Source organism: Macaca thibetana, chromosome 1 (assembly GCF_024542745.1).
Source record: "Macaca thibetana thibetana isolate TM-01 chromosome 1, ASM2454274v1, whole genome shotgun sequence".
Lineage (NCBI taxonomy): Eukaryota > Metazoa > Chordata > Mammalia > Primates > Cercopithecidae > Macaca > Macaca thibetana.
In genome coordinates, this window is record NC_065578.1 from 202,035,349 (window position 1) to 202,060,415 (window position 25,067).

The 25,067-nt window shown below is 42.8% G+C and overlaps 1 long non-coding RNA gene across 1 annotated transcript; it reads right to left on the reverse strand.

The window, feature by feature from the left end:
• Positions 1–5,151: 5,151 nt before the first annotated feature.
• LOC126942220 (uncharacterized) lies at positions 5,152–10,306 on the reverse strand. Its single transcript, XR_007721531.1, has 3 exons — positions 10,020–10,306; positions 7,164–7,239; positions 5,152–5,935 (listed from the first exon to the last, which is right to left on the reverse strand). It is a non-coding gene; the product is annotated as an uncharacterized LOC126942220 (long non-coding RNA).
• Positions 10,307–25,067: the final 14,761 nt, after the last annotated feature.

A 25,067-nucleotide genomic window follows, 5' to 3' on the forward strand; every position in this document is an offset into this window, starting at 1 on the left:
ACACATTCTTTGATGTCTGGGAATATCCGCTGCTGATGGTTTGTAGCTGTGTCCTTCCCTGGGAATCACCCAAGGTTATACCTTCTCATAGGGAAATGATACATATAAATGACACATAACAACGACTGGTCAATGGGACACAGTGGTCCAACTTCCTTGTCTCAGTTGGGGACAACTGGCAGCTCCAGAGCTCCCTGTAGCTAAGGCTCCAGGTGTAACCACATTATGGGTCAGCTTCTTCCGCTGTCCAATCCTGCCTGCCTTTCTTCCTTATGCGTGTATCCCAAGAGCACTCTCCAGTAATCCTGCTCACACGTCCTATCTCAGGAGCTGTTTCTAGGGAACCTCACCTTCTTTGAGGGAACATCTCTCCCAACTCCAGTCGTGTAGCTCTAGCAGGAGCAAATGGTCACAGTATCTTGTCCTCCTGGCCACCATTGGCCCAGGGTAAGGTTTTAATTTTTTTAAGATAGGGTCTCACTCTGTCACCCAGGTTGGGGTGCAATTGTGTGATCATGGTTCACTGCAGCCTTGACTCCTGGGCTCAAATGATCCTCCCACCTCAGCCTCCTGAGTAGATGGGCATGAAACACCACACCCAGCTACTTTTTATTTATTTTTCATTTTTGTAGAGATGAAGTTTTGCTTTGCTACCCAGGCTGGTCTCAAACTCTTGATTTCAAGTGATCCACCTGCCTTAGCCTCCCAAGGTGCTGGGGTTACAGGCTTGAGCCACTGCACCGGCTGGGATAAATTTTAAATCTTCCACTCTCGGGGAAAGCCAGTCTACAACAAATAAGAATGAAGGCAACACCCAGAGAGAGGCAAAAATTAAAGAGAACAAGATTTTAAGGCCCTGTTTAGGATGGCCTAGATGCCCTTCTTTCTCCTTTTGACTTTAGTTGTTCAGCTTTGAGTCTATGGGCTACTACTCAGTCCTTACAAAAAGCAACCCTTTGGTGTTTAAGTTAATTTGAGTGGAGTCTTTTATAGGTACAACCAAGAGGTCCTATCTAACACAAAATTCTAACTGAAATCCTATTGTCTTTATGAAACTGTCATTGGTTTCTTCAGTGTAAAATGATTTATGCCCTCCCTGGCTGCAGAGACCCCTGAGGTCTGTACCATACTCCTTGGTCTGCAGTTCTGTTTTGTATAATTCTATCTATCTATCATCTATTATTTATTGTGATAAATTACCCATAACATGAAATCTACATCTTAACCATTTTTACATGTTCAGTCCAGTGGCATTCACTACATTCACATTGTTGTGTAACCATCACCACCATCCATTGCCAGAACTCTCATCTTCCCAAACTGAAACTCTATCTCCATTAAACACTAACTCCTCTTCCTCCCCAGCCCCTGGCAACCACGCTTCTACTGCCTGTTACTGTGAGTTTGACTCCCCTAGGTATCTCAAACAAGTGGAATCATACAGTGTTTGTCCCTTTGTCTGCACTATTCTTTGTTTTCTGTTTAGTCTTGCCTGTGCTCTCTAGCTTGTTAGCTCTTGCCTGATGTCCCATGTTTGCCAGCCTCTTTACCTCCCTATGCCTGAAACAGCCTAGGAGCAGTGGCACCTTCCTTCCCCTGCAGTTTGGGGTGTCCCCTTTTTCTGTCCTGCAAGCCTCAGATTAGCGAACTTGAGAACTGGCTTTCAACACAATAGGAAAATGTGAGGGCTCCCCAGCTGAAGCAAAATATTCCCTGAGTTATGAAGGTTCTTGGTTCTTGCTCCTTCATGTGGTTTATTTTTATTTTTATTTTTTACAACCTGGGAGCATAGATTCAAGTTTCCCTGAGTATATACTCCTCTTTCTATAATTTTTTCTTCATGCTTCAGTTCCTGAGTGTTCACTGATGCCTGAAACTCTTGACCACTTGTCTTGTTTAACTCTCTTATAAGAGGTGCCTGGTACCACACACACACAAGTAATAATAACAATAATAATAATAATAAAAAATAGATCCCAGACTGGAAACCAGGAGACTCAGTTCTGATCCTGGGGCCATGAAGCCTTGGACAAGTCTCTCAAAGTGTCTGTATCTCTGTTTCTTCTTCTATAACATTATGCTAACCCATGATACATGCTTCCTTTGTGGCAGGCACGGTGTCTGGATTATCTTATGTAACACAACAATGTGATGTGCATAGGATACAGACACTTGGGTTAGGGAACATGTCACTTATCTGAGATCACACATAGTGGTGAAGTTGGGATGAGAGCTTGCATCGTCTGCCCCTGAACCCTATGCTTAGCTCTGTTGCCCCAGGCTCTCCAACCGTACCTTCTCGGTTGCTCCTCATCTCCAAAGGTCTGTAACTATTTCTACCTAGCCAGCATGCACCTGCCCCAGCTTCTAACTTTTCTGTGCTCCCTGGCTCTTGGCCAAGAGCCACACATTTGTCTGATGCTCCACAAGAATGCCTTGAGTCCAAAGAGCATTTGGGACTTTGAGCAAATCATTGAGCCTGGGCTTCCTTCCATAAGTCTTAAAGCACAAAAGAGGTTGTATTTAAGATGGGTTTTGGTGCTCCCATGGAGAACAGAGTGGCAGAGTATCCAGAATTATTGCCTCCTTGTGCTAGAGGGAATGTTGAGTTGCGATTTAGTTATTTCCCTTGGCTCCATCTGTTTCAATTAGGTGGGCATCTACCCAGGGAAGAATATTGGGATTTTCTGGGTTTGGAGGAGGGCTGGAGAATTAGAACTGACCATTTGGGAACAGTAGCAGGTAGCTTTCTCACTCTGAGCCTGGCAGGTGGCAGGTACACAGAAGAGAGAGCTGGTGGCACTGAGGAGCTGTCCGGGAGGCCTATTTTTGGAAGACACATCAGGATGGCAACCTCATGAGTCCGTGAGAGGATTTTTTTCTTTTGAAAATACTCTTTAATGTCTCAATGTTCCACTTTCCCAGGAATGGAGCGGCTGCTGCCTTTCAGGGGAGCTATAAATAGTCCTAGCCAGTTTGATTAAATAATGCCACAGAACGAGGGTGAGGAGGGCCAGGTGTTCTGGGAAACCTGTACAGTTGCCAATAATTGGACTAAAAAATGCAGAGGCTCCAGCTTGGCTGGCAGCATGAACACAGTGTAGGGAGAGAAAAGGGCTTCCCAGGCCCACCTCCCCAAAAGCCAATAGATATGGGGGAGAGGGCTGTGCTGATGCCCCGGGAGGAGCTTCCAATGGAGCCAAGGACTCTGGGGCTTGAGTGGACTCTCTGCCCAAGTGAACAGTGCCAGGCTCAGAAGAGGACCCTGATGGAGTGCACAGAGCCTGGCGGGGAGATGCTCAGAGCAGGGGCATTAAGAGCTGCTGTCGGGATGCCCTGCTCTGAGCAGGGAAAGGGCAGTGGGTACATAAGCTCCACACTTTCCCCACAGGGCTGGCGTGTTCTCATGGGCCTCGGTCAGCAGGTGCCCTTAGTACTCCAAGTGGCTCATCCAAAACCATGTTTCTGGGCATTTTAAGGCATGGGGGAGGAGTGCTTTCTTGGCAAAGATAAGCAGAATGCAAGAAATAAATAGCTTCTCATGTGCACATAATTATACTGAGGCTCAGTGATTACTCGGGATCCTGACTTGGAATAAAGTCAACAATTCAGCAGTCTCCTGAAGACTTTGTCCAGCCCCACCTTTCTCATGTTTTTGAATCTGTGATCCTATTACCATCAGGGCATCACATGTTTCACCTTTTTCTCTTTCATGATTTGGAGGAGACTTGCTTTGGAAAGCTGGTCTTCCGATCTGAGATGGCCTCAGGCTAGGAGATGTGCCGGGAGCGTAAGGGGGGTCGTGTCCCTCACTTCATGCTGGATCTGCTCCCTTGAAGGATAAATCCAGGAATGGTCTTCCCTGCGGGCAGAGGCGAGGCACAGGGTAATCCAATTCCTTAGCCCTGGAAGAGAAATGCTGTAGATACTGTGCTGCTGGCAGCATTTTCCTGGACATATGTGTATTTTTGTCTTCTGTTTCCACAGAACGCTCATCCTGGACATTTGGCCACCTGTGGGGAAAAGAGGTGTTTGATTTTCCGCAGACGTCAACTCTTGTAAAAGCCTCTGTTCCTCATCCTTCAGCAGAGCAGCCACATGTATCACTCCAGGCCTCATTTAAAATCAGAAAACCTAAGTGGGCACAGGAACAAGCTCAGGCTTTAAACTGCTTTTTGCTCATGTAATGTGTTAATAGTGTATCTTTGGTGTAGATTCTAAAACAAAACTTGGGGAGCAACCCTGGTGACAGTGGTCACAGGCAGAGTCAGCTGTATCTGTCCCCAAATTTATGCCTTCCTCCACACAGAGCCAGCACCAGCAAAGGGTGCTTGAGAATCAGGATGTTGTTAAACAAGCTGGGAGAAGAGAAACCACAGTGTCTTTGTGTTTGAATGAATCATCCTATTTCACGTGTCATCCTGTTTATTTTGTTGACATCTGCCTTGTGCCATTTTCCAACAGGATCCAGGAAAATGGTGCATTCTAATCAGTGGGTCTGGGATTTCTTTTCTTTCTCTAGTTTTTTTGTTATTATACTTTAAGTTCTGGGATACATGTGCAGAACGTACAGGTTTCTTACACAGGTATACATGTGCCATGTGCTTTGCTGCACCCATCAACCCATCATCTACATTAGGTATTTCTCCTAATGCTATCCTTCCCCTAGCCCCCCACCCCCCGACAGGCCCAAGTGTGTGATGTTCCCTCCCTGTGCCCACGTGTTCTCATTGTCCAACTCCCACTTACGAGTGAGAACATTTGATGTTTGGTTTTCTGTTTCTGTGTGTTTGCTAAGAATGATGGTTTCCAGTTTCATCCATGTCCCTGCAAAGGACATGAACTCACCCCTTTTTATGGTTGCATAGTATTCCATGGTGTATATGTGCTACATTTTCTTTATCCAGTCTATCATTGATGGGAATTTGGGTTGGTTCCAAGTCTTTGCTATTGTGAATAGTGCTGCAATCAGGATGAGCATCTTTCAGGAGGATTGCTGAGGGTGAAGATACTTCTAGAGAAATAACAGAGGGACTCACTGGCTAAGTCCATACTAAGATGTGATACCAGATCCTTCCAGCAGAATTTGATGGGTCAGATAAAAATAATATGAGATTATGACATATACATAATAAGAAATACATATATGAATCTCTGCACTTTGGGAGGCCAGGAGGACGATTGCTTGAGGCCAGGAGTAGTTCAAGACCAGCCTGAGCAACAAGCAAGACCCCATCTCTCTCTATATATATATACACATATAAGGAGAAATAAATATATATTTGGCTTTTGCCCCATTTCTGGTACAGAGCGTCTAAACCCTTGTAATTTCCAAGTGATTGAAGTTCTGGAGCATCAGGAACATCCAAGCAGTGCCAATGGCAGCAATGTCTCTTGGTCCTGAGCAGGGCAATATTGACTTTCACCCAGTCCCCAGACAACAGAGGGCAGCACATGGTGGACTCCAAGGAGACACACATCCCTTGCCCTTATCTTGTTGCCCTCTGTGTCTGAGTCCATCCTTCCCTCCAGTCCTTTTTCTGTCACTCCTCCTCTTGAAGGAGAACTCTACTACTCTAGCCAAATCTGTGCAGAGTTTTCAGTAATTGCTCACATTCCACTGTACTGTGGCTTCCTCTTTGTTCACACTCATTCTGGTTGGAATCTCTTTTCTTTGTACCTCTACCTATTAGAATGTTGCTTTCCTTCCAAGACCCAACTCCAGCATCATTTGACTTACTCATTATGTTGACTTACATCTCTTCTGTCTTCATTGAGTTCTTAATTTCTGCCAAGAGCTTTGCATATATTCATTCTAGTCCTTTCAACAATCCCATAAGACAGAGATTATTATTTCCACTTTATGAATGAGAAAACTGAGTTCAGAGGAGTAAAATAACTTGTCCAAGACTACACATAATTGACACAGCTGGGACTCAAATACATGAATTAATTAATAGATTAATACAAGCTTGCATTACCAAGAAGCAAATAAAAAGATACTCAACATATTCCTCAGGGAAATGCAAATCAAAACCACAATGAGAAGCCACTCACACCCACTAAAATGGCTCGAATTCAAAACAGAGACAATAACAATTGTTGGCGAGGAAGTGGACAAATTGGAACTATTACGCATTGCTGGTGGGAGGGCAATAGTACAGTCATTTGGAAAACAGTTTGACTATTCCTAAAAAAAGTTTAACGATAGAATTGCCATATAACCCAGCAATTTCACTTCTAGGTATATACTCAAGGATTGAAGACGTGTTCACAGAAAACTTGTACTTGAATGGTCATGGCAGTGTTATTCATAATTGCCAAAAAGTAGAAAAGAGCCAGATGTCCATCATCAGCTGATGACTAGCTAAACAAAATGAGCCATAGCTACATAATGGAATAATCTTCAGCCATAAAAATGAATGAACTACTGGCACATGCTACACATTAAAGAACCCTGGAAACCTTAGCTCAATGAAAAGACAGGCAAAGACAGCTGCATATTGCGTTGTTAGAATTTAAACAACAGAGAGAGAGAGAGACTCTCTAAAATTAAATGATATTTATTTCAGAGTAAGCATTGCAATAAAAATGCAGTAAGCATATTTGGGAAGGTAAAGGAAGACAAGGGCTTTAAAAGAAAAAAGTGAAGAGGATTATATAAGTTATTTGGAAACAATTATCCTTGGCTACAAGGATCAAAACAAGGGTAGCACAAGTCCAAGGCTGGACAGGCAGTAGCTGGACAGATGCCATGGCAGCAGCACTTTTTTGTGTGTAAGATTGTGGTGGCCTGTTTGCAGCATTGTGGTTTTTGCAGAGTCTTTTGTGACAGTTCTTGTTACCAGATAGACATGTGTGAGATCTTTTCCTTTATGGCTTTCACTGGCTCTATTTGTCAGGATTTTCACACAAGTGACTTCATTTTGATTTTCAGAACTTTTACATTTTCTCCTTTTGATTGAGATATTTCTCTGAACATGTTGCTCATCAATAATCCTGTAGTTAGGTTTTGGTTATATTTTGGTGCCAGAATGGACCTGACGTGGGTTGGTCTGGTCCCACAAAGGAGGGAGTGATTGACAACTAGGAGTCAGTGTCAAAACTCTTTTAGCCACATTTGAGCCACAGGGAATTTCTGAAAGAGTGGCTTTCAAGTCTACCTGCAGTCCATTGTTAAGTTTAATTTTATCTGTTCCATAAACATTGATTATCGTCTCAAAGTGCTGGGCTAGCATTCTTTTGTTAGGATTTGTATTGTAGAAATTTGACAAGCAATGGGTACAAAGTTTAAAAAAAAAAAGGAAAAGAAAAGAAAATACAAAGTAAAAATAATAGTAATATGATAATCTCAGTTTATGTAACAAATTTGAGCCATGAGTCTAGGTTTAAAGGCAACCAATTGAGTAAATCAAATGACTATGGTGAATTAGATGAGACCTGTTGTAATGATGTGGCCTGTTTTATTATTTTGCGTATTTGAGTCTCAATGTTCCCAGAGAAATTTATCCAGGTACAGCATGTAATATTAGCAACAGCACAGATATTTTCTTATTTAACCAATAGATACTACAGAGTATTTCTATCATCTAGTATCTCATGACTGGGTTGAATTAAAGCAGAATGAGCAATGATGTATTGAGGATAGTGTTAAAGTCACTCGTTAGGTGGACTAAAATATATATGTATATATATACTTTGAGATGGAGTCTCGCTCTGTCGCCCAGGCTGGAGTGCAGTGGCATGATCTCGGCTCACTGCAACCACCGCCTTCCAGGTTCAAGCGATTCTCCCACCTCAGCCTCCCAATAGGTGGACTAAAATATTTTTAGGTCAGATTCTGTCAAGGTACCCCCAGTAGTATCTGTAAAACTTTAATTACATGATTATCCTGCCAAGCGAAAGAGATAGGCATAAATGAAAAAAACTAAGAGGAGCTAGAGTCTCATTACGATAAAGGCTCTTGTTTTGTCACCTTGGGAAAAGCTGTCCACAGCATGAAGCCAGCAACATTATATCCTGGATTGCAGCTGGAGTGTCTTTGGTTATGGCATCAGGTGGCCTGATGAACTTGCCATGTAGCCCCTCCATCAGACATGCAACTTGTCCCTTAAAATTTAATTTCAGTTTATAGGGCTGCAGAAGCAGAGAGATTCCCATTTTTAGTAATTCCATGGAAAAAAAAGTGGATTGGAGGGACCTAGAAGAATTCAGGATCTAGCCCAGTCTATAGGTAGGGAATAAAAACTTGAAAATAATGCACAGGACTAACAGGTATAATATATATGTTTCTGGAAACATAATTTTTTGCTTTATAGGTTTTCTTTTTTTCATTTTTACCAAAGATAACCAGAGTGAGACAAATTTGTTTGTAAAATAAGTTTAGTTTCATTGATTTTTGTCTGATCATTTACATAAGCACAACAAGGATAGTGATTGATTGCACAGGAATCTTAGATTTTAAAACCTCTCAAGACAGACTTCAGATTTCACCTGTAGTACTTACAAACAATCTAACTATGACATCCCAGTCAAAACCTTGGTACTATAACTGATGTTTTCACTTGTGTCCTGTTATAAACACAGCACATCCTTACTGAATTTATGCAAAAAATTATGCTGTCATAAAAAATAAAAATATTCATGAATAGTTTCCAAATTTTGGAGAGATCGAGTAGGGAGAAAAAGTAAATGCTTACAGTTTTGTTTATAAAAGTATACTTGACCAAATTACTGTAAACTGTAGACACCTTAAGAGAAAAAGTTTCCTTAAATTTGGAAAACAAAACATTTAAGCAGAGAACCAACAATGTTCCACCTAACAGTTATAGGAACATTTTGTTTATTACTTACTCAATTTTATGCAATTAGGTTTTGCTTTCTTTGATCTTGATGAGGAGTTTTATGAACCTATCAGTTTTATTAGAGTTCAGAAATATTTATTTAGTCCATTGATATAAAAGTTATCAGGAACCTGTATTTAAGAGTACTTGTAGGCAGGCTGGGCACGGTGGCTCACGCCTGTAATCCCAGCACTTTGGGAGGCCGAGGCAGGCTGATCACAAGATGAAGAGATTGAGACCATCCTAGCCAACATGGTGAAACCCCGTCTCTACTAAAAATACAAAAATTGGCCGGGCGTGGTGGTGGGCGCCTGTAGTCCCAGCTACTCGGGAGGCTGAGGCAGGAGAATGGCGTGAACCCAGGAGGCGGAGCTTGTAGTGAGCCGAGATCAAGCCACTGCACACTCCAGCCTGGTGACAGAGGGAGACTCCCTCTCAAAAACAACAAAAACAAAAACAAAAACAAAAACAAAAAACAAAAAAAACTACTTGTTAGAGCTTTTTCCATGAAAAGCAATATTGGATTACAACTGATTATAAATGCTTTTAGAGAAAAATAAAAGCAATAACTGTGGATGACAAAAGTTTAAGTTAGTCATGGTTAAAAATTTAATGTGAGCTCACACTTGATGAGGAAATTAGTTATTTTTATTGCATTCAGGATAACCAGAATCATGACTGACAGCATCACATGAGGACCATCACACCTTTGTAAATTTCATGTAGTCTTTGGAATAGTCGCATCAGCTTTTCATTGGCTATTCTGCACCCACTATTCTGAATGCTTTGCTCCCAGAAGATTTTCACAAGTTAACAGAGAGAAAAAAATGTAAAACACAGCCAAATTATTTACAGACAAGCATAACCAAATCAAAATGAAATCAAAATAAGAGTACTCACAAAACTTTTAAGCCAGGCACACAGATCAAAGAAAATGTTAAACCAGGTCGGCAGAAAAAAAAAAAAAAAAAGTAAATTTACAAGAAAAGACATGACTCACAGACAGAATGCAAATTTTATAGAAACCAAAGTACTCAAACTAGAAAGACACTCATCTTCATAGCAGAAAGGGCTTGCCAGAAAAGACTTTTATAGTCCCAAGAGAAATGTAAGATTTTTAAATTTAAGGTAGTCTTATAACCAAAATAGATCCCAAATAAAGTCAAAAGAACTCACCAAAAAGAGGGAGTCCAGGAATGTGAGAGGAGATTCGCCAGGGCAGAAAACGTGAGCCATGGAGGTGGAGAGCTTCAAAGGGCTCAGGGCATGCAATTCACTCAATTTCAGGGGTTGTCCATCTGTCTAAGGTGAGCCAGCTTCAATCTCACTTCTGACACCAAATTATGTCAAAACCTAAATAACAGACAGACAGAGAGAGAGAGAGACTCTGAAAAATAGAAGATATTTGTTTGAGAATAAGCATTGCAATGGGAATATGGCAGATATATTTGGGGAGATAAAAGAAGACAAAGGTTTTTAAAGGAAAAATGCAGAGGATCATATAATTTAATTTGAAATAATTATATTAGGCTACAAGGATCAATAACAAGGGTGGTGCCAGTTCAAGGTTGGACAGGCTATTGCTGGGAAGATGTCCCTGAAGAAACGCTTTTTATGTGTAAGGCTGTGGTGGCCTTTGTACAAGGTTGTGGTTTTTGCAGAGTCTTTTGTGATAGTTTTTATTATCAGGTTTGTGCATGAGAACCTGCTCTTCCTGGACTTCCCTGGCTCTAATGCTGAGGGTTTTGACACAAGTGATTCCATTTTGATTCTGACAACCTTCACAATATGATTCCATTTATATGAGATGCCCAGAGTAAGTACCCCTCTATATAGAGACAGTAGACTTATGGTTCCCAGGGGCTGGGGAGAGGAACAAATGGAGAGTGAGCTGGATTGGGTATGGGATTTCTCCTAGGGGTGAAGAAAATGTTCTGAAATTAGATAGCAGTGATGGTTGTACAACTTTGTAAATATATTAAAAACCGCTAAATTGGCCACTTTAAAATTATTGATTTTATGATATATGAATTATATCTCAGTGAAAAATAGAGTCTATGTCACTTGGATTCACTGAACTATTCGTCCAGCATTTATTAAACAACTATTATGTATCTGGAACAGTTTTGCCAAGACCAAGCACCTAGCAGGCACTCTAAAATATTTGTTGATTCATTGATTGGATGACCATGCTTAGCCCTGGGTATAAAGAGATGATTGAGGTGCAATTTATTATGAAGCCAGACCAACAAAAAAGAGGACATATCATATTATTCCCATATTATTCCATTTACATCAAATTCTATAAAATGAAAACTATAGTGACACAAAGCATATCAGCAGTTGTCTGGGGATGGGAGGGAGGTCAGGGTGGGTCATAAGGGAGCGATTACAAACAGGTGCAGGAAACTTTTAAGAATATAGATATGTTCATTTATCTTGATTGTGATGGCTCCATGGGTATATATGTGTGTGTGTATGTGTGTGTCTGTGTGTGTGTGTGTTTATGTCAAAACTTATCAAAATGTACATTTAAAATACAGTTATTCATCAGTACCATGGGGGTTGGTGCTAGGACCTCCTGTGAATACTAAAATCTGCAGATGCTTAAGCCTTCGAAATAAAATGGCATAGTATTTGCTCATAACCTATGCACATCCTTTGGTATACTTTAAATCATCTCTAGATTACTTATAACATGGAATGTAATGTTAACACAATGTAAATAATTGTTATACTGTATTGTTTTTAAATTTGTATTTTATTTATTTATTTAAAAACATTTTTGATCCCTGGTTGGTTGAATCCAGGGATGCGAAGCCCAGATACCAAGGGCCAACCGTATATGCGGTTCATTGTATGTCAATCATACCTCAATAAAGCTGTAAAAAAAATGTGACTTCTCCAGGAGTTTACAATATGGTGCAAGTGACAGCTGTGCACTGTCCCCCTGCAACTCCCAAATTCCTACCAGACCTTGAATTGCCTCTAATGTCCTAAATGCCATCATCTCCCCCTGTGTTAGTTTGCAAGGACTGCCATAACAAGGTACCACAAACTGGTTGGCTTAAAGAACAGAAATGTATTTTCTCTAAGTTTTGGGGACTGGAAGTCCAAGATCAAGGTGTCAGCAGGCTTGGTTTCTCCTGAGGCCTCTCTCCTTGGCTTGCCGACGGCCGTCTTCTCCCTGTATCCTCACATGGTCTTCCCTCTGAGTGCATCTGTGTCTTCATCTCTTCTTCTTGTAAGGACACCAGTTGTGTTGGGTTAGGATCCACCCATACTGTCTTATTTTAACTTAACTACCTCTTTAAAGACCCTGTCTCCAAATACAGTCACTGGCTGAGGTCCAGAGGTTAGGATTTCAACATGTGAATTTCAGAGGGCCTTCTCACACTTGAATCTTCATGTCCTTGCGACTCTTTCACATGCCTTCTTTCTAGAAAGCCTGTCTTTTATCCTCAACGATCTTTGCTTCCCTCCCTACACACCCCGTTTCAGGGTGGGTAAATGCTTTAGTCACTCCTCTTGGGTAAACAGGCTCTCCAGGCCTGTTGTCCCTCCACCTTGCCTGTTACCTCCATCACTCAACTCCAGGCAGCACTCCCCACAGTCTCTCTGAATTCAGCTGGGGAAAATGGAACCACTCTGTAAGTCACAGCTTAACAAACCTTTCACGTATGACTCTCATGCACAATGTCGAAACTTCCCCAAACAACCCCCATGCTGTCCCAGCCTCTGCTCACCTGTCTACCCCCACTTCAGTGGCTGACCTCCTTTATGGAGGACAAAAGTCTGGACAAAGGCTGGAAACCCCTATATGTCCATCCTCCTTCAGTCTATAATGGGTCAGAAGATACCATTAGTTCATGATTTTCTTCCTCATGTTCTGATAGTCCTGAACATCTGCTAAGTGTCAGCCCAGGATAGAGTCTTCACCAAGGTAGCCTTTTCAATCCTACCAACTACCCTGCAAGAGAAGTGTGGCTACCTCCATTTCACAGATTAGAAAACAAGCGAGGGCCAGTCACAGAATGTGTCCAAGGTTACATGGCTAATAACCAGTGGAGACAGGATGAGGACACTGCCGTTTCTTCCACCATTCATTCATTCATTCATTGTGGAATGGCTTCTTTGAATAAACTAGGCATTTTGAAGAAGCTGGTGGCCAAAAATGAATAAAACACAGTCCCCTCTCACTTAGTTCTAGTTGGGGACAGCCACACATCAGATAATGGTACTGCCGTGTAGTCAGGACCACCAATGAGAAACAGAATCCTGTGGTAGGGACTCACAGTGCATTAAGGCACTGAACTGGGTGCCAGTTTTAACTATTTGCCTCTGAGCACTTGGAGGGTAATGACCATCTATTTTTCTTTTTTTTTTTTTAGTCTCTAGAATTGAGTGTGGTGTTAGGCATTCAATCAATGCTTATTGAATATTTGTTGGAGCAAGTGAATAACCTGGAGCTCACCTCTCTGCCTTATTGTCTTACACTCGTTTTCATTCCCCCAGCATATGAGGGAGAAAATGAAGGATTATTCATTTTCTAATTAAGGTTTGTACAGGTGTCCCAAGATGCAACACAACATTGACTTCCCAATAAAGAAAATACAAAAATAAAAACTTAAAATAAAAAATGTTTAAAATTTTACAAAGACAGGCCTCCATTTTTGCTTAACAGTTGACAGAGGACTACTGGAACAAATTCACTGTAAAGTAAGTCTCTTGTTGCCACAGGTGGGTGCTCACATATGAGTTGATTCCTGTGATTGTGTCAGAGCAACGAACGTGCCCGTGAAGTCACTTATAATAGGTCCTCTGTATCCTTCCTGCTTTGGGGACCATGACAAAGAGGGATAAAACTATTGTTTCAGAACTACTGCTTCAGTTGGGTGCAGTGGCAAGCACCTGTAATCCCAGCTACTTGGGAGATTGAGGTGGGAGGATCACTTGAGCCCTGAAATTCGAGGCCAGCCAGGGCAGCATAGAAAGACCTCAAAACAAACAAACAAAAACAGGAAATATACAACTGCTTCATGCAACAATATGGCTGAATCTTGAGGCACATTAAGCAATAGAGGCTAGACACAGGATTACCTAGAGTATTATGATTCACTTTCTAAGAAGTTTAAGAATAGAGAAAGCTTGTCTATGGTGATAGAAGTTAGGGAAGGGAGGGAAGTCAGGGGTAGAAGTCAGGGAAGTCAGGGAAGGGCATAGAAGCATTGACTGGAAGGGACATAAGGAAGTTTTCTGAGAAGATGGGAATGCCCTGTATCTTGATCCGGCTGGTGGTACAGAGATGTTACACCTTGGAGTAAAATCCATCCAGTTGTACATTTTATAGCACATATATTATGCAAATAACATTATATATCACATAGTATATATACTTGTGCAAATAATAGTAATAATATGCAGGACTAGGAGCTGGACATTGTGAGACACACACACACATGCTATATTCTTGGGCCAGATATATCAGAAACTTTACATTCTATGGCTCCCTGGCATATTTGCAATCTGTATGAGTATATTAAAGACTCTGTAAAGCCCTGAAATAAGGAAGACTGCTCGACCCACTATATCCCAAAGGCTTTTGAGCCTGAGTTCTCTTTTCAGTGTACCTACCCCATTCTGCAGAGCATGAGTTGAAGAAGTGCTGGCGTAGGGAATTCTTCACTTCACAGTTGGAGAGCTCCCCGTAGCCTTTCATCCTTTATGACTTAAAGCCCTGATTAGGAACATGCCTTTGAGGAGACTTGCGTCCTTATCACACAGCAAGCAACTAAATCCGGACCGTAACACATGCTGGGGCTGTGGATATACACATATTTGCAAGTGGTGAGCAAAGTCTCTAAAACAAAACTCTACAAGAGGTAGGTCACCATAAACACTAAGAGTGATTTCATGAAGTGCTCTGGAATTGTGAACTCTTCCAGAGCCTGCGCAGGGCACCTAGAGTGAAGCCTTTTGTTCTGCTGATGTTGAATGAGGAAGATCTTGTTATTTTAGAATTGATGTACTGAGCAGGGTGTAACTCAGGGCCTCCTAGGCTCACACTTTCTAGAAAGAGTGCGATGTGACAGTCAACGTCCTTAATAACTGGTAGGCATTGGCAGTAACTAAACTGAGGGATAGTGACCAGCCCACCATACCAGTGTGCAGAACATTACCTCTGCGTAGTGCTAACCTGCAGCCCTACTGAGAGGCTGAACATGTGAAACCATTTCAGATACCAAAAAGTCTTAATGCGGAGACACACCTACAACGGAAGTAGTTTGTGTGATTGACATTGTATCTCTGCAAGACTTTACCTGAAAGAGAAGATACAGTAAATGCAAACTCAAAGGCACTTTTATTTGTAACTGAAAATTATCTCACTGCCAAGTGAGACAACAATAACATGCATGACAGGAATATGTGGTGAAGTGGGAAGCGGGGAAGAAGAACTGGTGAAAATTGCTTTTAATTCTGTTTCAAACCCATTTTGTTTTGTTAAAGTACATTTAAAACATTCACAGGGAAAATAGTTGTCCTCTTTGCTCAGTTGCCTTTAAGAAGTTGCAAGTGGAAGCAGGTTGGTAAAATGCTGAGGCCTGTAATTAATAAAGAAAATTTCTCAATGCTAAGATAAGCATTATTTGGTGGTGGTGGTGGGGGGTGTTGGAGGGTATTCTGCAAGTGGAGGGGAGACAGTGGGTAGCCTAGTTTCACAGCAACTGCAAAGGTGGGGGATAAAATATCTTGCAAACACCATCTGCGAGCTGTGTACAGCAAGTGCTGGAATGAACCCTGGGAGCAACCCACAGATTTCTGCATGCATCGTTGCAGAGCCAGCCCAGTCTCATAGTGACTACAAAGTGGGGGATAACGTATCTGATCAGGGCTGATTTGATTTCTCCTTCTGTTCCCCAGTGCAGCCCAATTCAGGCGAGGTGACAGGCATGGATGGTGAGGGGATCTGGCCACAGTAACATGGAAGCTGGGGTTGGCCTTTCATAAGCAGTGGGGAACTAAGGTTCAAGGGAAAGGCAAACCAGAATTTTGCAAAGGATGATAATTATCAAAGGCACATTCTCTCTTTTTGTGATACTTTTTCCTCTCAAACATCTTGCACTGACCATATGTCAGCATTCATGTTTGTGCAGTAAAGGGTCAGTACAGCAGGTTTGGGTTGTCCTAACCCTGCAGATTCCAAAGAAACTGGCTCTCGACAGCAGCCTGGGAGACAAATTCCAAGCCCTAGAATATCCTGCCTGATAACAGTATCTTTGAGTACCTGAGGCCTTGGCCCATGCTGGACAGTATATGTTAACAATCCAATTTTTGGTGGGGGCCTGGGGCTACACTATTATCAGTGTGACCTCTGGAAGGACTGGAGACTGAATAACTGAGATCAGCCACATGAGCATTCCATGCCTATGTGGCCAATTGTCAATAAAAACCCTGAACCCCAAGGCTTGAGGGAGCCTCCCGGATTGGCAATGCTTCCTATAGGTTGTGTCACATCATTGCTGGGAGAAGTAAGTCCTGTCATGCAGCTCCAGTGGGAGAAGATATCTGGAAGCGTATGCCTGGTCTCTCTGGGACTTTACCCCCATGCCTTTTCCCTTTGCTGATTTTAATATTTATTCTTCCACTGTAATGAGCTGTAACCATGAGTATAACCTGAGTTTTGGGAGTCCTTCCGGTGAATCATTGGGAAACTTTCTATCTGAGGGTGGTCTTTCTATGTCACTTGATGATGGCCTTGGGGCCTTCTGGCCACAATGCTGTTCTAGCTCCAACCCAGACTGTCTCCTCCAGAAAGCCCTCAGCTATGAATGCATTGCCCTAAGCACCAGCTGATGGTTAAAGCCCAGACTGTGATTTTAGTTCTTGGCTCCCATCTTTCCCTAAAGCTGGACCCTCTCTCCCATGTTCCCAGGGGCCACCTGGCCAGTCGTATACATCCTGATCGCCCACCCCCAATCCAGGCTCTGACCTCGCCTACCACCTCAACTCCAGGTCACTGACATGGTTAAGACCAGTTCAGTGTCCTGCCTCTGAAACATATTGTCCCAGGGAAGGAACAGACCAAACCCAAAAATAAAGGTATTTTCCAGCTCAGTGTTATCCCTACCTTAGCCTCTACCTGCCAAAAGGCAAGGTACATTGTCCTCTGTTCCCAGAGGAAACATAGGGAGTTTCTGGATCATTCTAGGAAGCAGACGAATGTCTTATCTGCTCTGACACCATGCTGAACACTTCCTCAGCTACACTGAGCTGCCTCTGTCTCTTCCCAAACTCCTCGCTCAAATCTCACTCATTTTTCAGGTCTCAGTTCATATGTTATTTCTTTGGGGACACCTTTCCTATGCTGTAGTCTAGGCTGGGGCCTTTGGACTATGCTTTATAAAAACCTGGTCTTTTTTCCAAGCAGTTGAGCTGTGTTCGTGATTATTTGGATCAATGTCTGACCCCCTGGAGCCTGCAGGTTCAATGTACGCTACATCTGTTTTTGCTCCCCATCGTATCCCACGCCTAGCACAGTGCCTGGTTGGGTGCTCAAAGATATTTCTTAAATTAAGTATGAAATGTACAAAACACATCAGAATCATTTTGTATTTTGTAAAATCATTACAATGTCCCCTTCCATACATGTATGCTCAATCTTTGCCATCTTTCGCCCTTGTAATTTGGTCATCAGTTCACAACCTTAAAAAGAATTAGAAAAGCGATTAGTTGCCAAGGTAACCCTCATAATTGGGAAAAAAGGCTGCTCAGAGGGACACAGATGTGAAGGCCTGGGTGGATCAGTCATGCTCCTTCCATCTGCCTCTTCCTGACAGTGAAAGGGAACAAAGGACTAACGGCGCAAAGCAGCATGAACAACTGCAGTGGAGAACAAGCTTCTCTTTGCAAAAATGGATGGAGAAAATTCTGACACGTGCTGCAACACAGATCAGCCTTGAAGACGTTATGCTAAGTGAAATACATCAGACACAAAAGGACAAATATAATTCCACTTATTTGAGGGACCTATAGGAGTCAAACGCACAGAGATGAAAAATAGAATGGTTGTTGCCAAGGGCTGAGTGAGCGAGGAATGGAGAGCGAGTGTTTAATGGGTACAGTTCCAGTTTGGGAAGATGAAAAAGATCAGGAGACGAATAGTGGTGAGGGTCACACAACAATGAGAATGCCACCGAACTTAATGCCGCTGAACTACATATATACTTAACATGGTTAAAATGGAAAATTTTATGTTATGTTGATATGGTTTGGCTGTGCCCCCACCCAAATCTCATCTTGAATTGTAGTTCCCATGATCCCCACGTGTTGCAGGAGGTGATTAGCTCATGGGGGTGGTTCCTCCATGCTGTTCTCATGATAGTGAGTGAGTTCTCCTGAAGTCTGTGGTTTTATAAGGGGCTTTTCCCCCTTCACTCTGCATTTTTCTCCCCTGCTGTCCTATGAGTAGGCGTCTTCTGCCATGATTGTAAGTTTCCTGAGGCCACCCCAGCTGTGCAGAACTCTGAGTCAATTAAACCTCTTTCCTTTATAAATTACCCAGTCTCCGGTATTTCTTCAGAGCAGCATGAGAGCAGACTAATGCATACATATATTTACCACATAAAACAAAATTTTAAAAAGGAAATGGAGAGATCATTCCAGTTAATCAGGAATTCAAGGGAAGCAAATTGATGTTTTCCCTTTTAAACACTATAATTGAAGAATGTGAAACTTTATATAAAGGCACCATATGGCACATGGGAAATGGGGTACATGGAAAACGGGGCACCACAGCCACAGTTGGGGAGTCTCCTTGTGACAAGGGGGAGGCCACCTTGGCCAGATTCAGCCACAACTGGAGACTGAATATGTTTCTATTTATTTAATCTTGTCTCATGAGAGTGTGAGGAAAAATTCTCTTCTTCTTTGGGAGTTTACATGTCAGTTTTATGTATGCCTACAGGTCTTATAGTGGACAAGCATAATCAACAATTTGAAAAGTGACTTTCCAGATGGCAAGAGTAGGGGGCTGAATCTCTGCTAGGGTGCTGAGTACCTGCCATGCACCAGCAGGCACCTGGCTCTCCATTAATCCTCAAACACTCTGGAAGTGCCCCCACAGCGTGTCTCAGGAAGAAACCGAGATTAGGAGAGACAAAAAAACCATCTGGAGGTTATACGACTTCTAAGAGGCAGAGAAGAAAGAGAAATGTGTCCAGTGTCATGGAGGGTGGCTCCTTCAGAAACAGAGGTGGTGTACCCTAGCATATCTTTCCTCTTGGGCAGCAGAAGCCTGGCGCTATAGCTGTTCCAGACTTAATATGAGTTACCACCATGTCAACTCCAATTCCTCCCACTGGAACGGAGACCAGACACAGGCACTCCCTCTGCATAGGATGCTGGGCATTCCCCTGGTTGGTAATGTGGGATCTGTGTGACTTTGAAGATTTCCTGCGAGAGGGACTCAAATGCCAAGATGTCAAGCAGAATATCCCCAGAAATCCAGAGCTCACTGGGAGAAGCTGGGAGAAAATCTCCCAAAACATTTTCATGTGAAATGACAGGTCTCAGTCTCAGATCAACTCCTCCTACCCTGCTACACTCTCACCGTGCTCTGTCAAGCAATATAGGTTGTTACAGTGTTTGAAGTGAGCTGATATTTACAGAGGAAAATAAGACATGGAAAATGGGAGAATAAGACATGGAAAATGGGAGAAGAGGATTTCGTCTTTCACATATAACCTACTTTAGACTGCCTCTCATGTCATCCAAACCCTCCGTCTGATGACGCCCATCCCAACAAGTGGCACTCTATAATCCCTCATACTTAGAGCCAGGCTGGCCATTGCTTCTGTAAGTTGCTCCAATACCTCAAAGGGCCACAACTTCTGATTAGAGGGCTCCTAGTATTAAAGCTCTGAAGGCTGTATGTTTTCCACGATTGCTGTCCGGAAATGCCTCAGCTAATGATGTTTTCTCCCAAGCAGGAAAAAGGTCCTGTTAACCAACTTGACCAGACCCAGGGAAAGAGGTTGTCAAAAGAAGTCAGGCAGACAACCGTATGCAGAAGAATGAAACTAGACCCCCTATCTCTTACCATACACAAAAATCAGATCAAAATGGCATAAAGACGTTAATCTAAGACCATAAACTAGGAAATTACTAAAAGAAAACGTTGGAGAAATGTTCCAGAGCATTGGTATGGGTGAAGATTTTTTCGTGCAAAACCTCAAAGGCACAGACAATTAAAAATAGACAAATGGGATTACATCAAGCTAAAAAGCTTCTGCACAGCAAAAGAAACAATCAACAAAGTGAAGAGAAAACCCACAGAATGGGAGAAAATATTTGCAAACTATTTATATGACAAGGAATTAAAAACCAGAATATATAAGGAGCTCTAACAACTTAATAGCAATATATATGTATATATGTATATATACTTGTGTATGTATATATGTATATATACATGTGTGTATGTATATGTATACATACGTATATACATACACATGTATATACATACATGTATATATACATATATACATATATACATGTATACACGTATATATGTATACACGTATGTGTATATATACGTATATACATGTATATACGTATATATACATATATACGTATGTGTATATACATGTATACATGTATGTATACATATATATGTATGTGTATATACGTATATATATGATTTTAAAATGGGCTAAAGATCTGAATGGACATTTCCCTAAAGAAGATCTACAAATGGCCAACAGGAATATGAAAAATGCTTACCAACACTGATCATCAGAGAAATGTAAATTAAAACCACAATGAGATATCCTCTTACACCAGTTAAAATGTCTTTTAACCAAGAGACAGGCAATAACAGATGCTGGTAAGGATGCAGAGAAAGGGGAACGCTCATTCACTGTTCGTGGGAATGTAAATTAGTACAGCCAATACGGAGAATGGTAAGGAAGTTCCACACAAAACTAAAAATAGAACTACCATTTTGTTCCCAGACCAAACTGAGGGTCGGGCTGCTATTTCTTATGGCCCCGTAATGAGATGTAGATGAACTGGGGAGGAAGAGAGTTTTTATTTCTATAATCGGTTACAGGGAGAAGGCCTGGAAATTATTGCCAGACCGACTCAAAATTACAAAGGTTCCCAGAGCTAATATACCTTCTAAGCTATATGTCTACGTGTAAGTGTGCATTCATCTAAAGACATAAGTGATTAACTTCTTTTAATCTATAACTAAGGTCTGAGTCTTGAAGACCTTTCTCTGGAGCCTCAGTAAACTTACTTAATCCAAATGGGTCCAAGTGCTGCAGTGATTACTCTTATCTTGTCTCCTGCTAAATCATGGAGGTTTGGGGAGTTTCTTCAGACCCCCAATAAACTTGTTTGTGGAGGACTGGGGAGTTTCTTCAGATTCCCGGTCAAACTTGTTTAATCATGCTTTAAGGTTCAGGAAAGGCCTAGGCAAAACTCTTGGTGGGCTTTTGTTACATTCCAGCCTTTGTATAAGGGCACTGGCTTTTTTTAGCTTTTAATATTTAACTTAACCATTCAGTCAGTCCTGAAACAGTTGTTACGGAGGCCTGTGTTAGTGAGACCTGGCCTGCCACCATATGATCCAGCAATTCCACTACTGGATATACAGCCAAAAGAAAGAAAATCAGTGTATCAAAGAGATAGCTGCCTTCTCAGGCTTATTGCAGCACTGTTCACAATAGGCAAAATATGAAATCAGTCTAAGTGCCTGTCAAGGGACAAATGGATAAAGAATATGTGGTACATACACCCGATGGAATACTCTTCAGTCATAAAGTAATGAAATCCTGGCACTTGCAGCAACGTAGATGGAACTGGAGGCCTTCATGTTAAATGAAATGAGCCAAGCACAGACAGACAAATACTGCATGTTCTCACTTGTATGTGGGAGCTAAAAAAGTGGATCTCCTAAAGATAGAAAGTACTTTGGTGGTTACCAGAGGCCTGGAAGGGGAGGGAGGGCGATGAAGAGAAGTTGATTAATACGTATAAAAATACAGCTAGATAGAAGGAATAAGATCTAGTGTTTGATAGATCAGCAGGGTGACTATAGTTAACATTAATCTATTGTACATTTCAAAATACCTAGAATAGAATAATTTAAGTGTTCCCAGCATGAAGAAAAGAAATATTTAAGGCAATGAATATCTCAATTACCCCAGTTTAATCTTTACACATTATACGAATGTATCAAATTATCATATATACCCTGAAAAGATGTGCATCTATTATGTAACAATTTTAAACAGTCAGGCAACTTTCTGTAATGCAGAGCCGGGCCTGGCCACCAGAGGCTGAAGAGGTGTGGTGGTGGCAGCTGCTGCAGCTCCTGCTGCCTGTGGCAGGAGCAAGCACAGGAAGAAGCTGGGAGAAGGGCCAGAGACCCACAGAGACACGTGGCTGTGCTGCTTCAGCCTGTGTGGGTGCTCCAGTGAAGTGAGTCGCCAGTGAAGGACTGAGATGAATCAGTAGCTAGGGTGCAAATCTAGGGACCAAGGAGCCTGACCATGGAGGCATGAGGGTCTGTAGGACCTGGTAGCATGGCTGTGGTGAGATGGGGTGATGTCGACTCATGCATAACTAGAAAGGTCTTGTGAGCTAATAAAATCACAAAAGTAATTGATGTTCAGTGTCAAAAATTCAAACAAAACAGAGGCATAAGAGTGAAACTAAAGGTTTCTGCCCTTCCCTGAAAGCAATTTCTCTTCTCCCAGTGATAAACTGTGAGCAATCTGCTGTCTACCCTTTTATTCTAGGAAATCTGTAGACTTTATTCCCCCTAGTCAGATGTCACATGAAATGTTACATTCTTTTTTCCTGCGTCTTCTTTTTTATTCGGTAGTGATAAAAATATATAACTTAAAATGTATCGTTTTTACCTTAAGCACACAGTTCAGTGGTGTTAAGTACAGATGCTCCTTGACTTACTATGGGGCTATGTCCTGATAAACCCATGGTAAGTTGAAAATATCATAAGGTAAAAATGCATTTAATATACCTAGGCCAGGCATGTTGACTCACATCTGTAATCCCAGCACTTTGGGAGGCCAAGGAGGGAGGACCTCTTGAGCCCAGAAATTCCAGACCAGCCTGGGCAACATAGCGAGACCCATATCTCTACAAAAAAATTAAAAATTTGCCAGGCATGGTGGCTACTTGGAAGGCTAAGGCAGGAGGATCACTTGAGCCCAGGAGTTTGAGGCTGCAGTGAACTATTATTGCACCACTGCACTCCAGCCTGGGTAACAGAGAAACCTTGTCTCTCTCTCATACATATATATAAAAAAATATGTGTATACATATATGTTAGATGTGTGTATCTATATATGTAGACAACACATACACACACCCCTAACATACTGAACATCACAGCTTAGCCTCACCTACCTTAAACGTGCTCAGAACACTTACATTAGCCTATAGATTGGCAAAATCATATCCCAAAAATACTGGCAACATAGTGCGCTGCAGAGTATTGGTTGATTACCCTCGTGATTGTGTCCCTGACTGGAGCTGTGGCTTGCTGTCGCTGTCCATCATCATGAGTGGGTACACCACTGCACATGCTAGCCCAGGATAAGATCAAAATTCAAAATCTGAAGTACGGTTTCTACTGAATATCACTTTCGCACCATCATAAAGTTGAAAAATCGTAAGTCAGACCATTGTAAATTGGAGACCGTACATTCACAGTGTCCTGCAATCACCACCACCATACATCTCCATAACTTGTTCATCTTCCCAGTGAAACTTTGCTAAACAGTAACTGCCCATTTCCCGCCTCTTCCAGTTCCTGGAAGGAAACCACCAGTATACCTTGTCTCTATGAATTTGACTACTCCTAAATCTCATATAAGTTGAATCACGTAATATTTGTCCTTTTGTGACTGGTTTATTTCACGCAGCTTATGTCCTCAAGGTTCATCCATCTTGTAGCATGCTTCAGAATTTCCTTCCTTCTAGAGACAGAATAACATTCCATTGTATGGTTTATTTTGGACACGTGGGTTGCTTCTACCTTTAGGCTATTGTGAATAATCTTGCTTTGTGATCATGAGTGTACAAACATCTGTCCGAGTCCCTGCTTTCCGTTCTTTTGGGTGTAGCCTTGTGTCCGGAATTGGTGGGTTCTTGGTCTCACTGACTTCAAGAATGAAGCCGGAGACCCTCGCGGTGTTTTACAATTCTTAAACATGGTGTGCCCGGAGTTTGTTCCTTCAGACATTCAGATGTGTCTGGACCTTCTTCTTTCTGGTGGGTTCGTACTCTCGCTGTCAGGAGTGAAGCCGCATACTTTCTGGTGAGTGTTAAAGCTCTTAAAGGCAGAGCGTCTAGAATTGTTCATTCTTCCCCGCTGGGTTGGCGGTCCCGCTGGATTCAGGAGTGAAGCTGCAGACCTTCACGGTGAATGATACAGTATGGCAGTTGCTCAAAAAATTAAACATAGAATTACTATACGATCCAGCAGTTCCACTGAGGCTGAGAGGTGACAATGTGCTCGCAGCCCTTACTCTCAGCGCCTGCTCGGCCTGGGCGTCCACTCTGGCAGCGCCTGAGGAGCCCTTCAGCCCGCCGCGGCACCGTGAGAGCCCCTCTCTGGGCTGGCTGAGGACTAAGCTGCCTCCCTCTGCTTGTGGGGAGGTGTGGAGGGAGAGGCGACCGCGAGAACATGACGCTCGCGGGCCAGTGCGAGTTCTGGCGGGCGCGGGTGCGGGCGCGGGCGCAGGCTTGGCGGGCCCTGCACACGGAGCGGCCGGCTGGCACGGTCGGCACAGGGCAGTGAGGGGCTTAGCACCCGGGCCAGCAGCTGCAGAGATTTGCGTCGGGTCCCTCAGCAGTGCCGGCCCGCGGGCGCTGCACTCAAATTCTAGCCGGGCCCTAGCTGCCTCCCCGCGGGGCAGGGCTGGGGACCTGCAGACCGCCATGTCTGAGCTCCTCCCCCTGTGGTGGGCTCCTGCGCGGCCTGAGCCTCTCCGACCCGCACCGCCCCTTGCTCCGTGGCCCCGGCCGCATCCACAGCCCGAGGGCTGAGGAATGCAGGTGCAGCTAGGGACTGGCGGGCAGCTCTGCCTGCAGCCCCTGTGCAGTATCCACTGGGTGAAGCCAGCTGGGCTCCTGCACCATACGAGGACTTGGAGAACTTTTATATCTAGCCGGAGGATTGTATGTACACCA